This window comes from Rhinolophus sinicus, chromosome 2 (genome assembly GCF_057876585.1).
Source record: "Rhinolophus sinicus isolate RSI-liver-muscle chromosome 2, RSI-T2T, whole genome shotgun sequence".
In the NCBI taxonomy this organism is placed as follows: domain Eukaryota; kingdom Metazoa; phylum Chordata; class Mammalia; order Chiroptera; family Rhinolophidae; genus Rhinolophus; species Rhinolophus sinicus.
Window position 1 is genome coordinate 33667213 of NC_142502.1, and position 17882 is coordinate 33685094.

The 17882-nt window shown below is 37.0% G+C and overlaps 1 non-coding gene across 1 annotated transcript; it reads left to right on the top strand.

Annotated features, from left to right (window-relative positions):
• The first annotated feature begins 6265 nt into the window (after positions 1 to 6265).
• TRNAE-CUC (transfer RNA glutamic acid (anticodon CUC)) lies at positions 6266 to 6337 on the top strand. The gene has a single exon. It is a non-coding gene; the product is annotated as a tRNA-Glu (tRNA).
• The last annotated feature ends 11545 nt before the right edge of the window (positions 6338 to 17882 follow it).

Consider the following 17882-nt stretch of genomic DNA (forward strand, 5'->3'; position numbering starts at 1 on the left):
TTAGAGGAAGGAAAGAGAGGTCACTTCACTTGCCGTGCTCTTTGTTGCTCCACACAATAAGAATTGGACCAGTGGGAGGCAAGTGGATCCCCGTGGTCAGGGAAACAGGTGTTCTCCCAAGCCACTTGTGTAGGAATTCCACAACTTCAGGAAACATCAAACAATAGTGCAAATAACAAACTGTTATTGCAAATGTGTCCAGTATTTTTCTTACATTTCCATCTAAATATAATTTTGTAATGAAGAAGTGTGGTTAGTATGTCTGTTTTTAAACACAACTCTAACCTCTCATTGTACTGGAATTCCAGGAACACTGGCAAAGGTGGCTCTAACACTTTGCCAAAATGAAAGGTTTCCTGCATAAGTAAAGAGCTCACAACCACTGAAGGTATTAAAACTTCTCTGGAAGTTTTCTCTGTAGAGGTGTTGGAGAGGAGGTTTGTGCATTGGATAATGTGTTTAGTCTACTAGCACCAGAAGTTCACTCTTCAATCGCAGTCTCTCCTTTTTCTAGCACAGAGAAACACCTCCTTTCCCACACCTGATTTGGGCTGGTTGACAGAAGAGTTCCATAGGAGGTAAATACTGATGATAGCTGTGGAGGTCTGTGAGCAGCCATCCTGAACCTAAAGAGGCAGAATAGAGTTCACTCTTTAATAGTGTTGAAGGCAGTGGCTCATTTTCACAACTGGGGCTATTGGTTTAGCACTTTATAGATACCACCCTGAGTTTCGAGAATGTACATGGGTCCTTTTGTGAATAGGCCTGGGTTTGGTGCTTCTCTTGGCTTGTTATAAAGTCTAAAGAGGAGTTAGAAATCTTGTCATTTAAAAGGAGGAGACTGCCAGAGTATATTGAGAAAGAAATACTGACGTATATAGAAATGGATTGCTGTCTGGGTGCCTGTCAGCATATACATCTTTGGCCAATTATTTAGATTAAGCCCAATAAATTTGCCCGTTTCTTTCATTCACAGTTAATTTAAAAATATCTGCTCTGGGATAGCTTCTGCTGTCTTATTTCTGCTAAAAATAGTCTCTTCAATAGCTTGAGAATTCATTATATATTTTTAACATTTTCTGAAAAATGAATAAGCTGGTGCTAAAACATTGGTACTAAGATATAATTTAAAATTCTGAGATGAATCCCTAAAATCAAAGTGAAATTAAGTGGTGGGGATGGTTGGGTTTATTGGGTGAAAGAAATTTACAGTGCTGAAAAGGAAATTTTTCAAAGGAAATAATTATAGATGCATAAAAAGTTGCAAAAAATGTGCAGGAAAGTCCTGGGTTTCCCCCACCCCCACCACCCCAGTTGTCCCCTAATCTTGCATCTTGCATCACTACAGTACAATATCAAAACCAAAAGATAGACATTGATACAATCTCTAGAGCTTATTCACCAGTTTTACATACACTCGTGTGTGTGTGTGTGTGTGTGTGTGTGTGTTTCTATACAATTTTATCATCTGTATAGATTCTTCTACAACCACCACCACCACCACCACCACCATAAGACACAGGACTATTCATTCGATCACTGCAAAGTTCCCACCACCTACCCCTTTACACTCACATCCATCCTCTGCTCCAATATGTCTAATTTCTGTCAATCACTAATCTGTTTCCATCTCTATAATTTTAAAAATACCTAAACAGAATCATACAGTATGTAACCTTTTGGATTGGCTTTTTTCCCCCCACTCAACATAATTCCTTTGGGATCCATCCAAGCTGTTACATGTATCAATAGTTCCTTTTTTTGATAAATATTCCATGGTATGGATGTACCACAGTTTTTTCACCCATTGAAGGACATTTTGATTGTTTCTAGTTTGGGGGTATTATGAATAAAGCTGCTATAAATATTTGTGTGAACACGTTTTCGTTTCTCTGGGATAAGTACCTAAGTATATGATTGCTGGTCATAGTGGTAAGTGCATGTTTAGTTTTATAAGAAACTGCCAAACTGTTTTCCAGGGTGGCTGCACCATTTTACATTCCATCAGCAAAGTATGTGTGATGACAGATGAGTTTTTAATCTAGTAAATAAACTTTTTTTAGTATAGCCGTACATTTCTCTTACTATCCACTACTCTACTCTACTGAAATTGCTTGTTTACTTGAACACTATCAGACTAAGCTTCAAGGTCAGGGATCCTGTTTTGTTCACCTTGATGTCTTTGGTGGCTAACATAGTGCTTGACACATACTAGATAGTCAATAAATATTTACGCAGTGAATGAACAAATTAATGAGCAGAAGAAGAATAGCTGAGTCAGGTTGAAATCAAATTGAAAAATAAAATTGTCAGTAAATTATAATTTTAATTGAATTTGAATTGGATGCAATGCTCTTTCTTCCAATATATAATGACAATTTTCAAATCAGATATTGACACTCTTGTGGGCAAACTAATAAAAACTAAATGCTAAATTAGGGTCCAAAGTTATTTGTTGTAGTACTTTGGTAACAGCAAAAGATTGGAAACAATCTAAGTGACTAATGATATGAAACTGCTTTAATAAAATATCTGTACACTAGAATACAATGCAGTTATTAAAAATAATAAGAAAACTCTTCATGTAAAGAACAGACATCCTTCAAAAGATATTAATTTTAAAAAGTTACAGAAGACTATGTAGGGTATGCACCTCTTTGTGTAAAAATTTTAAGAAAGATGTATGCATTATGATGTTAATTGTCTCTAAGTAAATCTATAAACTACAGGGTATGTCTGGACCATCTTGTGCAAGAAAGTAAAGAAGTGCTCAAAAAATTTATAGGAACATGTCAAAGAATACAGAAACCAGCTTAAAGAGACTCCTGGCCAAATTTGGGACAATTTAAGTATTAAATGAATAATGACAGCAAAAGATTATAACACATTGAATAAAAACACAAAAACAGAAAAAGGCTATGAGTCCAAACTGATTTTAAAAATGAAATAGAGAATAAAAAGAGGGAGGAGAGAAAGGAAAGTTCTTTCTTTACATGAGAATGAAAAAATTAAAATAGCACCATTTTGTAGTCACCATAGTAATAATTGATTCAGGCAAGTATCAGTGAATGGAAAACCACTGGGTTTGAATGTTTGAAAATATTCATACATTCTCAAAGTATTACTTCCATGGGTAATATTTACTTTTTTTCAATTCTTGTTCATTACAAGTGTAAGAGGTAATTTTACAATGCAGAAATATGGCAGACCCCTTAACCAAATGATCCAATGTATTGTATTAGTTTCCTATTGCTGCTGTGAAAAATTACCACAAACTTAGTGGCTTAAAACAATACAAATTTATCATCTTCTAGTTCTGCAGTCCTAAAGTCTGACACCCATCCCACCAAGCTAAAATCTAGGTGTTGGCAGGGCTAGCTATTTTTGGCAGGCTCTAGGGGAGAATCTGTGCCCTTGCCTTTTCCAGCTTCTAGGACCACCTGCATTCCTTGGCTCAGGGTCCCCTTCCAACATTCTCATAGCCGTCAAGGGCCGGTTGAGTCTTCCTCAGATCACACATCACTGGGACACTGACTCTCCTGCCTCGCTCCTTCACTTAAAAGAACCATTGTGATGATTTTGGGCCCACCCACATAATCCAGGACAATCTCTTCTATCTCAAAATCCTTAATTTAATCACATCTGCAAAGTTCCTATTGCCATGTGAAGTAACATTCATGGTTCTGGAGATTAGGACAGGGACATCTCCCTGGGGACTGTGATTCTGCCTATCTTATTTACATTACAGATACTGCCATGCGTCAGCATTTATGCACATTCTGATGTAATGTGATGAAAAGGACACATCACTTAAGATGTTTTTTCTAAACAAAAGAAATATGGATTTAAATTGAGGAATTTTCTGAAACAACTGTCCTCCACTATTCAAAAAGGTCAGTGTTAAAAAGAAGAGGGAGAGGGGGAAGAGGAGAGAGAGGAGGAGAAGAAGATTGGGGAATTATTCCAGATTAAAGGAAGGAGAGTACACAAATGTGACAACTAAATGCAACGTATAATCCTTGAGTGAATCCTGGATATAAAGAAAAAGTATAAAAAAATGTTATAAGGACAAATGGCAAATTTGATTGTTAATTGTATAATAAATAATAATACTGTATTAAATTTAAATTCCCTAAGGGTGATAATTGTATTGCTTGTTCTTAGGAAATATATGATAAAGTATTTAGAAGTAAAGTATCATCATGTCTGCAACTAACCTCAAATGGCTCAGAAAAAAAGATGGAGAGAAAAAAAATATGGCAAAATACTGTAGTAACGACTGGTGAATCTAGATCAGTAATGTAAAATAGAAACATAATGCAAGCCACATATATAATTTTAAATACTGTTTTCTATAGTAGCTACATTTAAAAAAGTAAAAAGAAAGTGAAATTAATTTTAATAATATTTTAACCCAATCTATTCAATTATCATTTAAAATGTAATCAATGTAAAAATCATTGAGATACTTTACATTCTTTTTTTCCCATTCAACACTTACAGAACATCTAAATTTGTACTAGCCACATTTCGATACATAATAACCACATGTTGCTAGTGCTACTAAGTTGGCTAGCACAGGTCTAGATGAAAGGTATATGCGTGTTCATTGTCCTATACTGGCAATTGTCTGTAGGTTTGGAATGGTTCAAGATAAAAAGTTGTGGTAAAAAAATAGTAATTTGTATATGCATAGACGATTTATTTCTAGGATACCGAAGAAACTGTTAACGTTGGTTACCTCTGGGAAGAAATGAGGAGTGATTAGGGGATAAGGGGGGATGGTGCTTTTCATTGTATTACCTCTTTGTACCTTCTGTGCAATACGTGACTAAACCTATTAAAATTATTCTAAACATGGTATCTGCTTTATCTTTTTATTCAAAATCAGATACTCTAATACTAAGCTCTGGTAACCCCCAAATAAGAGGTAAGAGCTCCACCTACTGAACTCGATTTCCTAAAAATTCCTTAATATAGGAAACAAGTATGTGTCTCAAGTACTAAAATATAATAAAGTTTAGAAATTTCTCCTGGCAATTTTCCCTGGTAATCTTTATTTATTAGTCTTAGTAAGTCCTATTCATTTCCTGTTTGCATGTTATTAAATAAATTTAGATAAATTTTATCAATGATCTAAATTCCATCTCTAAGTTGCAGAAAACAAGAAAGAATATGTAGTAAGCACAGGCTCACTATTCATAAATCCTATGATGATGGATGACGGCTGTAATTCACAGTGGCGCCGGATGTTGTGAGCGAATTCATTACAAATTTATATCTATTTTACTTAAGCCTCCTGCCATCTTGCAGAGGAGCGGGGTCTCTTGGGTTACATTTGTTCATAACGGTTGGCACTTTCAAAGCCGAGTTGCATCCTATTGCCTATTGCCTTCTGCTCGTATTTCATGAGCGTTTCTGAATCGAGGCTGGGCTGTAAGGTTTCTTCACTCATTTGGTAACTGCATCATTTCCTGACCGTGTCTCATACAGAATGCAAAGAGGTGAAGCAATTGCCCATATAATGACTCTGTCTGAAAAACATATAAGGGTAATGGAAACACGTGAGTTTGAGGGTTTATTTGGATCCGGTGGCAAACGCCATGGTTTTTCACTAGGCACCATCCACAGCTCTCTTAGCTTCGTTAGCCTGACTCCCAAATAAGTAATCACCACGATATATAGATATACAATATAATATATTCTCGCGGCTATAAGGCCACGTGGCCCTTGATCACCCACATTTATACAGAGCGTGTGCTTTGTGCCAAGGGTGTGTGCGGTGTCGCACCCAGCTCTACAACGTGAAATGCTCTCCGCCGGTGGCAATCTTTCGTTAGATTCAGTAAAATGTGTAGTGGGACTTAACATCTGCGTTAGAGGGAAAGACAGAAAGAGGTTAGATTTAGAAAGAACAGCTAGGTGATTGAAAAAGTAATAGGAAAAATTACAAGGTTCTGGGCTATAGTTTAACATTTGTTTACGTATATTTACATGCTACGTAATTAGAATGCAATTTCAGGACGTCTTTTCCAGCATCGGAAGAGGTTTGGATTTGGAAGGTCCAGCTTTTATCCTTAGCAGCCACCCGGGAGCTTAGCTGGTTGCGCGGAGAATGTGCTCCGGTTTGGGAGACTGAAACCCAGAACTGGAATAAAGTAGGTGGAGCTTAGAGGCAACAATCTTGTTTTCTATTGGTTAGGAAGTACTTTACATGGAGCCTTTTAAAGAACCAAATAAGGTTCAGAAAGCTCCTCTAACAAGTTCCCTGGTGGTCTAGTGGTTAGGATTCGGCGCTCTCACCGCCGCGGCCCGGGTTCGATTCCCGGTCAGGGAATGTGTTTTTTGATCTTGCAATTTAAAAATCATGTGTTTTATCTGTTTTCTTTTGGTAGTGGTTACTGTTTTCATCACAAAAATTTCGTTTTAAAATGTTATTTAATCTAAGATTTAAAATATGCCATACGTATTTACATATGTAATTTACATTAAAATAAACAACATAAAAATTCCTGATTCTAAAGTACTCTAAATATATTTGTCAAAAAACTTGTTAAGCCACTTCTAAAGTTATATTTTCCAGCTTTTGAAGATAATTTGGATGTGCATATAAGCATTTGTTTTTTAAGTCTTTGTTTAATCTTAAGCTTTGTTTGACTAATAAAAGGAGGAAAATAATTTTAGGAGGGATTATACCTATTTTGCCTCATGCTTAGGGTCAAATTCTATATATTCAGATTATGTGCTTTGAAGATTATTTGTATATATTGGAGCTATTCTTGTCCTGTTTTCTTTTGTGAATCTAAGATCTTTTGATGATATTTTATTGGTTTATTATCTAATAGCTGGTTCATTATGTTTTCTCTTAATAATTCATTTTAGTTAATTATTTAACTGCCATATTTTAAATTTTCTTTTAGAGATTCACACAAATATGGCAAATTTCTTTCATCCAGCATGTCAATTCCCTGTAGGTAAATCACACAGGCATCTCAAAAAATTAAGGTGAGTATCATTAGGAATTTTTACATTCAAGGCAAAGTAGGACTCTGGGAGTTACATCCCACCCACCCCCACCTTAACCCCCCAAAATATGGAAATTTGGCATCAAAGACAGGAAAAAAGTTGCCATATAGACATCAATTTTTTTTTAACTTCTGCTATTTCCAAAACATTCTAACCTTTGTCACTTTTTTTTTACAGTGAAAAATTTTTATATTTAGAACTAGTCAGCTGGACTCAGTTTAGATGACCCCAATTTTGTTGGCAACATTTAAAGCATCATAGTCAGGAGCCAGTCCAACATATTCATATGTCTTCTTTCCTCCATTAGTCCTGATCAGTGTGTTGACCTTGGTCACGTCAATGTCATAGAGCTTCTTCACAGCCTGTGTGATCTAGTGCTTGTTGGCCTTGAGGTCCACAATAAATACAAATGTATTGTCTTCTACTTCATGGCTGACTGGGTAGTCAGGGGGAACTTGATGGCACAGGGGAAGCGCTCTTTCAAGGATGTAAGGGCTGCCTTCAGAGTGCAGTGTCTTGGGTGACCTATGAATCTTCTTCTCCTTCTTCTTCTTCTCCTCACCCTCCTCCTCCTCTTCCTCCTCCTTCTTTTATGTATGTGGCTGTGGAGGCCTTTCAGCACTGCTTTCCTTGCCTTCAGAGTCTTTGTGCTTTGGCTACAGCTTTGGGAGGGGCAAGGGCTTCCTTCTTCACTTTCAGTGCCATCTTTGTGAAAAGCTATCACTTTTTGAGCTGTTGGGTATTTTTTATGCCGTTTCATTTTAAACCTGAAATTTCACAATGACATAGAAATGGACTAAAAGCTTGATTACTACTAAAATCACTTTTAGTTTTACTTCCCTTTTAGCTCTGTTAGAAAAGGAAAATGGTATTTATTAATGGTCCAGGAGTTGAGAAAAGAAGATGTGACCCTGTTGGTTAAGGAACCTCTTATTGAGGAAGTAAGACAGAAATATATTTGTTATTATTGTCATTAACAAAAATAATAGGCACCATTTATTGACTTTTTGCTATGTGGTAAGTACTTCAAATAATTACAGGATGTGATGAGGGAAAGGAGAAGGAAGTGGGTATGAGAATGAAAATGGAGCTTGAAAACTGGATCCCAAGCTAACCTAAAGCCTGACAAGAGGGTAATGGGCATTTCATTTAGGAGGATCCAAGATGACCAAAGCCTGGCGTCTGTACCTAGGATAGCTATGTGAGGCTGGCTGTAGAAGGGAACCTGTGCTGGGGAACAGTGCATTACAAGGTCAGATAGGTCGGTGCAGCCAACTTATGGAGGACCTTAAGACAAGCTAAGAATTTACAAAGGGAATGCTTTTTGCATTGGTATTTGATAGAATCTAAAGGGTTAAGAATAGAGAGCAATTAGTAGTGATTCCATGATTTGTGTTCTGTGTGGTCAGTAAAGTTGAAGTGGCATAAAAAGTAATAGGGAGCTTGAGATGGGGACATAGACTGGGGAGAGAAAGTATGTTCGATTGGATCCCCACAGAGGCAGCACAGCTAAATAAATGGTTGGATATACAGGATGGAACTTAAGGTTGAAGACATAGATTTTGGAGAGATTAGCTCAGAAGTTTGAGCTTAGAAAGAACAGAAAGACGGAGGAATAAACTCAAGTGAGAATACACTATAGGAGAATGAGAAGTAGAATAACTAAAAAGGAAATAGCAAAGGAGCAGTAAGAGAGTTTATAGCCAGATAAGAGAGATTCAAGGAGAAAGTGGCAGTGAAGAGAATAGGATATTATAAAAAAAGTTTGAGGAGATGAAGGACGTTAAGCTAAGGCGGTTGGTGAGACAATGGCTGTTGGGTGCAGAATAGACTGGTGGAGGCCAGACCACAATAAGCAAGTTTGTCTAAAAAGCCATTGCGATAAACATGATTCAAGGGGCTGAGAGTCTGAACTACTATGAGAAAGAGACAGCATACCTGTCAACAGCTAGATATTGCAGAAGAGCAAATATGGAGAACAAGGAGAGGCCTTAGAAAAGCTAAGAAAACACTATTGTTCAGGAGCTGGAGACTGCCAATCTTGACTGCTGGATTATTTTGGAAGAGTGACTCACCTTCTCTGAGCCTCTGGATCTTTACCTGTACAATGGAGATGCAAATAGCTTCCACGAATGCTTCACAGAGTTATTGTCCCTTATCATTCATTTGTTTATTCCCTGAATTAGCAACACTTCACAGAATTCTGAGTCCATGCCAGTCAGTGTTGTAGGCACAGGTGAGAAAATGCAATAAGACTGTCTACCACAGGTGAGGAGGAATCAAAGGAAAAAATGATTCAGGTTTTTATCATGGCCTGTTAATTTGGAAAGTGTGCTGATTGGGAATGAGGCAAAACAGGAAGCCATGTCGCATTTAGGTTTGGACTGAAAAGAGGTCATCCAAGTGAAGCTATTCTGTATGTGGCTTGAAAATTTTGACTAATGATGGTAGATTTGCAGAGGATTCAGCTCTGAGATGAGAGTAGAAATGCTTGCCAAGAGATTTAAGTGAAGCACAAAGAGGAACAAGATTTGCAGGCGTGACTTTGGCTAGAGGAGGACAAAGGAGGACAGTCTGGAGGAGGAGAGTCAGGACAACTCAGAGCCAAGGAAGCCAAGGAAGAAAGAGTCTGGAGAGCGCAGTGTGGTCATTAAGAGCATACAGCATATATATTTCTTTTGTTAGGTTAATTTGTTTATAGAGTTTTATTTTTCTTTACCTGGTTTTGGTATCATCCTTATTGTGTTTTACCTACTCTATTGTTGTGTTTAGTCAAATAAAAACACTTTTTCTAAGTAATAGTGTCATTTAGACACAGCAACATATCACATCACCTACACCAAGCATAAAGTTGCTGCTTTGTAGAGCGAAACGATTGTACTCAATTTGGTGCTTATGAAGAATGGAGAGATGCTGAAAGATTGTTTGCAGAAATAGTCCACATATGAAGTGGCTTTTTAAAGGTAAAGGAGTAGAAAGCATTTAACCTGCGTAAAAGAAAGCAAAGGTGATGTGCTGCACACCAAAAGTATTTTTCTAAATTTGTCAAATTATTATTTTAAATACAAAATCATTACTCATCCAGGCTTGGTCTGCTACAGTGGATACTGACTTGGGTTGATGCGTGCTTGGATTGTAAGGATGCCTGAGAGTCACCATGGCTGGGAGGAAGGAAGGGAAGGACTTTCACCAGCATCCAGCACAGTGCTTGACATATGGTTGGTACTGAATGAAGTGGTTACATAATCAATAAAACCAGGTAGATTGCTGGGACTTCACTTGATAACAATCATAAACATGTTAAGCCCCTTATGATGCTACAAAAAAACCCAACTTTCCTTCCACCTTTCTAAGCTCTTCTAGCTGGGCTAACAATCAAATGAACATGAGACAGGTTAACAGGAGAAAGTGTCCAAAATTTATTATGGATGTGCATGTGGAATGCCATAAGAATATGAGAGCCAAGGAAGCATTGGGCAGTTGAGGTTTATATGCCATTCTGGACAAAAGAGAGGAAAGAAGGGATCTGGGATTTCAAAATGAAGGAAGGCAATTTATAGGTAAGTAAGGAAGAACAAACATGTGGTAAAGAAATTCCTGCTGGGCCACCCAAAAACAAAGGGATACAGAGGGAAGTCCAACACACAGGCCTTGCTAGAATTCTCTGCCACATACTTTATATTATGATACTAAGGTGCTCCTTTCCTTCAGGCAGGTTTTTCCTCCCTGAATTTCCTTTAGGCAGATAAACGGGGAGGCTCAAAGATTCTTTCTGAGTCTCTTATTTCTTAATAACCAGCTTAAAATCAATATTCCAAAAGGCATATTTTGGGGTGACAAAACTTTGGTCCCTTCAAAAACACAGATTCAGAATGTTTATGTAACTTATTTATAGAAACACAAGTATGTGAGAGAATCTGGATCACAACCTGACTCTACCCAACCTAAATCCTGTATTCTATAAGACTCCCCACATTACAACACATTTTCTGGTGGCACTATGTCATCTTCTTTAGAGCAGTCTTTACAAATAGGGTGGTTCATGGGGAGTGTTGCATGGAAGCAAAGAGAAATTATATGACATTTCAGGTTCTCTTTCAATGTATAATTGAATTCTATGCACTACAAATTTGGTGAAAAGTCAGCCCTAGTAACTGCTTATTGGGGGTTAAGAAAGATGAGGAAAACTTTAAATTAAGAAATAAGTTTAACAGCAAACATAGTGTATTTGCTTTTATGAATAAGCATGTTGATTTTTGAATGTGTTTTTTTCTTAAGTACAATTTTTATATGTTTAAAAATAATATTTGCCACATCTCCATGTTCATTATTATTTTATGACATAAAAATGGTTCTTTTTTCCATCTTTCTCCTTTAATGAGGATGTAGAAAAATATTTGTACTTTAGTTACATAAAAGGAAAGCAATTTAAATTTAAAGCATAGACCTACTTGATCAATTAGTATTTTTCTGCTTACAGCCTCTGAATTTCTATAATATATAGTACTTTAAATAATTTGCTATTGTTTTGTATAAATTGTTTTTGTAAATTCCTGAGGTCAGATTACATAAAATATACTTCTCCTGCCTTGCAAAGTGATAATCATATACTTAGTGATCAAAAATTGTTGCTGTTTGACTCAGATACAGTGAACAAACTGATAGTTTCCAGATGGGAGGGGTGTTGGGGGGCTGGGTGAAAAAGGTGAAGGAATTAAGTACAAATTGGTAGTTAAAAAGTAGTCATGGGGATGTAAAGCATAGGGAATCTAGTCAGTAATATTGTAGTAACTATGCATGGTGCCAGGTGGAATTAAACTAATCAGGGGATCATTGCATAAATTAGATAAATGTCTACCCACTATGCTGTACACCTGAAACTAATATAATATTGAATGTCAACTGTAATTAAAAAATAAAAATTAAAAAAAATCGTTGCTTTTTTTGGTCTTAATAATTAATATGGTCTTTGAAGGCAATAAAGTGATAGTAAGCCAAAAGCTCCTTGAGGGCAGGGTCTATGTCACATTCATCTTTGTATCCTCTAGGCTATGACAGTGCTTGGCACATACTAGCAATTCAGATGACTCGTCAATGGATAAATTAAAGAATGAGGCAAAAGACTGGAACTGGCACTTCTCAGGAGCATCCCGGGTGACCAATAAACCTGGAAAAAGAGGATCAACTTTGTTTTCTTTCTTTCTTTTTTTTTTTTTACAGTATGAATTCCTAAATACAACCATTATTTATTTAAATCATTAATAGTCAAATTATGTTATATTAAGTAATGTGTTGGTGTGTAATTTTCATACTTTTAAAATTTACCTACTACCACTAAGTCAAAATACTTTTTATTTATTTATTTTTAAATTCTTTCTTTTTTTCAATTACAGTTGACATTCAACATTATCTTATATTAGTTTCAGATGTACAGTATAGTGGTTAGGCATTTATGTAATTTATGCAGTGATCCCCCCCCCCCGCCCCCCCCGTTAGTCTAGTTCCCACCTGGCACTATACAGAGTTGTTGCAACATTGTTGACTATATCCTCTAAGCTGTACTTTATAGCCTCATGACTATTTTGTAATTACCAATTTGTATGTCTTGATCCCATCACCTTTTTCATCCAGCTCTCCAACCCCCTCCCCTCTGTCAACCATCAGTTTGTTCTCTGTATCTATGAATCTGTTTGTTTTATTTGTTCATTTTTTGTTGTTGTTGCTGTTTAGATTCCACATATAAATGAGATCATGTGGTATTTGTCTTTCTTAGTCTGACTTATTTCACTTAGCACAATACTCTCTAGGTCCATCCATGTTGCCCAGATCAATTTCTTTGTCATCAGAAAATGCAAGTCAAAACAAAAGAGATTCTGTTTACACCCCCAAAATGGCAAAAATGGAAAAATCTAACAATATCCAGTATTAAAAGGATGTAAAACAACTGAAACTCTTATACACTAATTGTGGGAGTATAAATTGGTGCAATAAAATAACTTTGGGAAACAATTTGGTATTATCTAGTCAAGTTGTAAGTTCTCATACCCAGTAATTCAACCCCTGGGAAATCATTTATGTGAGCCCCAGGAGATGAAGAATGTTCAGAGCATCACCATCATAAAACACCAAACTGGAAACAACCTAAATGTCCATCAAGAGGAGAGCAGTTGAATATATTGTGATATAGTCGTATAATGAAATACAGTGGTACCTCGGTTTTCGAACATAATCCGTTCCGGAAGACCGTTCGAGTTCTGAAACGTTCAAAAACCGAGGCACGGTTACCCCATAGAAAGTAATGCAAAATGGATTAATCTGTTCCAGACCTTTAAAATCAACCCCTAAAACTGCAAATTTAGCATGAATTTTACTATCTAATGATACATGTAGATCCATAAAATTTACAGCATTTGTAAATTGAAATGTTCATCAACGGAGACATTCGAAAACCGAGGTACCACTGTACTGCAGAATGGTTAAAATGAATGGATCACAGCTCCTTTCATCAACATGATGAATCCCAGAAAACAATATTTAATTTAAAAAGCAAGTCAAATATAGAATGATCCCATTTTATATGAAGTTTTAAAATGCTAGATTAAAAATATTGTTTATTGATATATATAAAACATAGATGGTAAACTATAAGCAAAGGCAAGATAGTGGTTATGCCTGGTTAATGGAGAACATGGAGACAAGATTTGCAAGAAGCATTGAAGGGGGTCTTTTAAAGTAGTGGTAGTACTAAGCTCAGTGGTGGGTACACAGGTGTTAATTCTCATTTGATTGTTTATAACTTATACATGTTACGCTATTTTCTCTACCAATTCCATGTCTAATTAAAATAAAAAACAAAAAGAAATGAATGATAATTTTTGAAAAAGCTCTTTGGGATAATGGCATGCAAGCAATATTTAGCTGAACAAAACTCCACTCCTCTCTATTGCATAGTTTATAAGGGTGCTTTTCTAAAAAGGGAAAGTTCTAGGCAGGTTGAAAATGATAAATGCAAAAGTAAACCACAAGGTGGCATCCTAGTCTCACATGTCTCATTTGGACACTTTTAATCCATTTAACCTTGGAAATGTTGGGTATAGTTAAAATCTAGAGTTTACTGTATTTACAGGGAGCAGCAGAGAATTTTTTTCTTTTAGCTTCTTTCTTCTCATTTCATCAATTATGTTTGCTTTGACTTGCCTATGTACTGTGCTATCAGATTAAAGTTTGGGGGAAACAATTCAAATAAATTCAATGCAACAAGTATGCAGGTGCAGCACATGGCATCTATTCATTCTTTCCTCATTCATTCAGTCACGCTTTCATGTATTCATTCATTTAACAAATGTCCACTAATATTTGTTGAGCTTCCCTTCTGCACCAAACACAGGGCAAAGAGGTCCTGGAGACTCGATGGTGAGCAAAACCTAGTCCCTGCCATTAACTTTCAGTGTAACAGTGGAGACATCAGAGAGTAATCACATAATCACAACTGTAAATTGCCCCTGATAAATTCTGTGAAGAAATATGTAGTTCATGCAGTTCCACAATAAGATTTTGAACTGGTTGGAGATGGCAGATAGGTTGAGATCTGGAAAATAAAGATGTGTTACCTAGTTAAAAAGGAGAGAGCATAACACTCTAAGCAGAAGGAACATGTGCAAGGCTTTGTAGTAAGAGAGCGTAAGGAGAATACCAGCGGCGGAAAGAAATACAGAATGGCTGGATGGCAAGCCTGAGATAGCAGAGAAAGGTGAACAGAAGCGTAGAATGTTGGCAGGGAACAGATCTTTTATGGCCATGTCACCTGAGGTGAAGGATTTTGTCTTCACACTGAGAACATTGGGGAGCCACAGAAAGGAGGGTGGGTACCGCAGCAGCTCAAAGCCCTGCCGGTCATTGGTGAGTCACCAGTCTCATCGGGATATATGAACGCTCCTGCCCTAGGTGCTCCGTGGAGGCACAACTCCGTCCACCTATGTGTGATTAGCTTTTGATGGTAAAGGACATCATTTAAGGACAGTGTTATGATTTCAATTTCAGCTATATTCATTCAATTGAAGAATTTTCTTTTAAAGAAGTATGACTCCATTGTATATATTTTGAATCAGACTAAAAACTGTTGCTTTTGAAGACAGAAAACAAAACATGCTATTTTTAGAGAGAGAGAGAGAGAGAGAGAGAGAGAGAGAGAGAGAGACAGAGAGAGAGACCTATTTAGCTCATCTCCAACAAAATAAAAACCTTTGGCATTTAAAATATAAAAGGTATGAAAGAAAAATGTTTACCTTCTGGTCACGTCTAGGAAAGAACCATATGTTGGAAATCAGGGGACCTGGGTTATGTGATTGTGAGAAAGATTATCTAACTTGGCTGGGCCTCAGTTTTTTTCATCTGCAAAATGAAGCATTGGTCTAGGCTACATTCTTCTAACCGAAATTCTGTAAATATATTCATGAAAAGCAATAAGTCATATGACTAATTTAATGTAAAGAGAATAGGAGTTTGGGGACTACAATGATATGTACTTGAATAAAACAGAATGAGACTTATTTTGGATCTTAAGACATTTTCAATAAACTAAATTTGAATAAACTACACTATTATTTATTGATAGCGTTATATGCGCCAGGTCTTATGAAAATTATCTCATTTAATCCCCCCACAATCCTCATGAGATAGGTGTTTTCTTAAATCCTACCTTACCAATTACAAAAACAACGTGTACAAGATTCAGTAATTTGTCCAAAGTCACATAGTTAATACATTTTAAGATGTATACAGATCTGTCTGATTTCAGAACTTGTCTTTTCAGCCATTATACTATTTACTATACTCACTGAAAAGTTGAGATTTAAAAAAATGACTTGTAAATATTGAGTAAAGTGGAGACAAATTCACTAGGATTATAAATACGGATTTTAAGTTACTTCTAAGTGGTCTGTTGAATCAGTACCAAGAATTTCAATAAGCTCCCACATCTTAAACAAAACTGGTTTAACAGACTTAATTTAGCTAATTAAACGTGCATTGTCTTGGATATGGCTGTGAAGTTACACTATTAGCAAGCAAACCCACCTCCTTGTTAACATGTCTTTACTGTATCAGTAGAGAATACTTGGGGCCTAAAAAAGATATTTTTCTTCCCACCTTCTAAGTTCTTCTTAGCTGGGCTAATAATCAAATTAGCAGAGACAGATTAACAGGAGAAACATTTATTATGGGTGTACGTGCTGGGGGTGTCATAAGATAGGAGACCCAAAACACATTGGGCAGTTGAGGTTTACGTGCCATTATGGACAAAGTAGAAAGGGAGTAGGGCTCTCAGATTTTGAAGGAAATAGGCCATTTACAGGTAGCTGAGGAAGAGCAGAACATACGTGGCAGGCAAATTATTGTCAGGCTACCCAGAAACAGTGGGAGGTTGTGGGGGTGGTGGATGCAATCCAGGTACCAGGCCTTGGCCCTGGAACCTTCCTAGTTAATACTAGGATGAATGTGTTAAGATTCTCTTCCTGGAGCGGGCCTTTCCATCTGAATCAGTTAGGCAGGAACTGGGGAGGGTCAAATGTTCTTTCTGAGTCTTTTTGTTTCTTAATAACCAGCTTAAAATCAAACCAGTTTTGGAGTGGCCATAATTTGGTCCCCGTCAACACCCTTACAGAATTTTAACTCCTAAGCTATACATTTAAAAGGAACAATGAGACAAATGACATTCACCACTTCTCTGTGTCATATCCTGAAGACAAACAATGGTGAACTTCATTTCTCCATTTGTTTCGAACTCCTGATACCCAAAGCAAGGAAGCTGCCTGCCGGATCTCGGTGTTTGGAGTAATGGCTAAATGTATTCATACTGAGTTATTGCTCCTGTGTTGTTTTGTCTGTGGCTCTTGCTCTTGGGGTTTGATAATGACAATAATGACATCAAAAGAGTAGCTCTGTCGTGAGAACTGGTCAGAGTGGGTCAGATAATTCATGGGTGTATTACTGAGACCCATTTCCATGATAGTTATGGTCAGGAGGGACCTGGTGTTTAAGTCTGTTCTCTTGGTGCTACACCTAGGCCTTAAGTCGGCTAATGATTCACATGGATATCTTTTGCTGGTGCAGGAGAGACTTACTGAATCTGGAAAGGGGACACAACGGCCCATTAAGCCTCCTTTACTGTAGCAGTGGAAAGATGTTTGTTACCATAGGCAACACTTGTCCACTGGGCTCGGTGTTACCACCATCTGATGGTCACCGGGCTCTATGTGGGTTTTGATGATATTATCACACCCGACCAATTTAACGCTGTTATATATATATATATATATATATTTCTGCTCTTAGAAAAATCTCAAAGTAATAAAATAAATCTAACAGCGGCAGCTTGCAAGACAAAAAAATGTTGACTGGAGTAGTTCCTGTGGAGGAGGTGACTTGTGACTGTGACAAATACGATGAGTAAAATATATACCCCTGTGTTTTGCCCTCCTGACTGCAAACACATCTCTATCATCTTGCAGACCCAAAGGGAAGCCTATTTAAAGCAGCTGTGCTGGGACAGACTGGCTAGGATAAGGGAAGAGGCCAGCTACTGCTGGTCTGGGGAAAGTCTACACAAACTGAATAACACAAAGCACCCGTCGGATGTTTTGTGGGGGTAAAAAAGTCTTTAGGTTCTGTGTAATTAAGGAAAAAAGTTTAAAAAGAAGTGATGAAAGATCTCGGAAGCAGAGTTTTACTGTATGATAAATAATATTCCGCTTGATACTGAGTTTCTCCGAAAATAAGACCTAACCAGAAAATAAACCCTAGCATGATTTTTCAGGATGACATCCCTTGAACATAAGCCCTTTTGGAGCAAACCTATA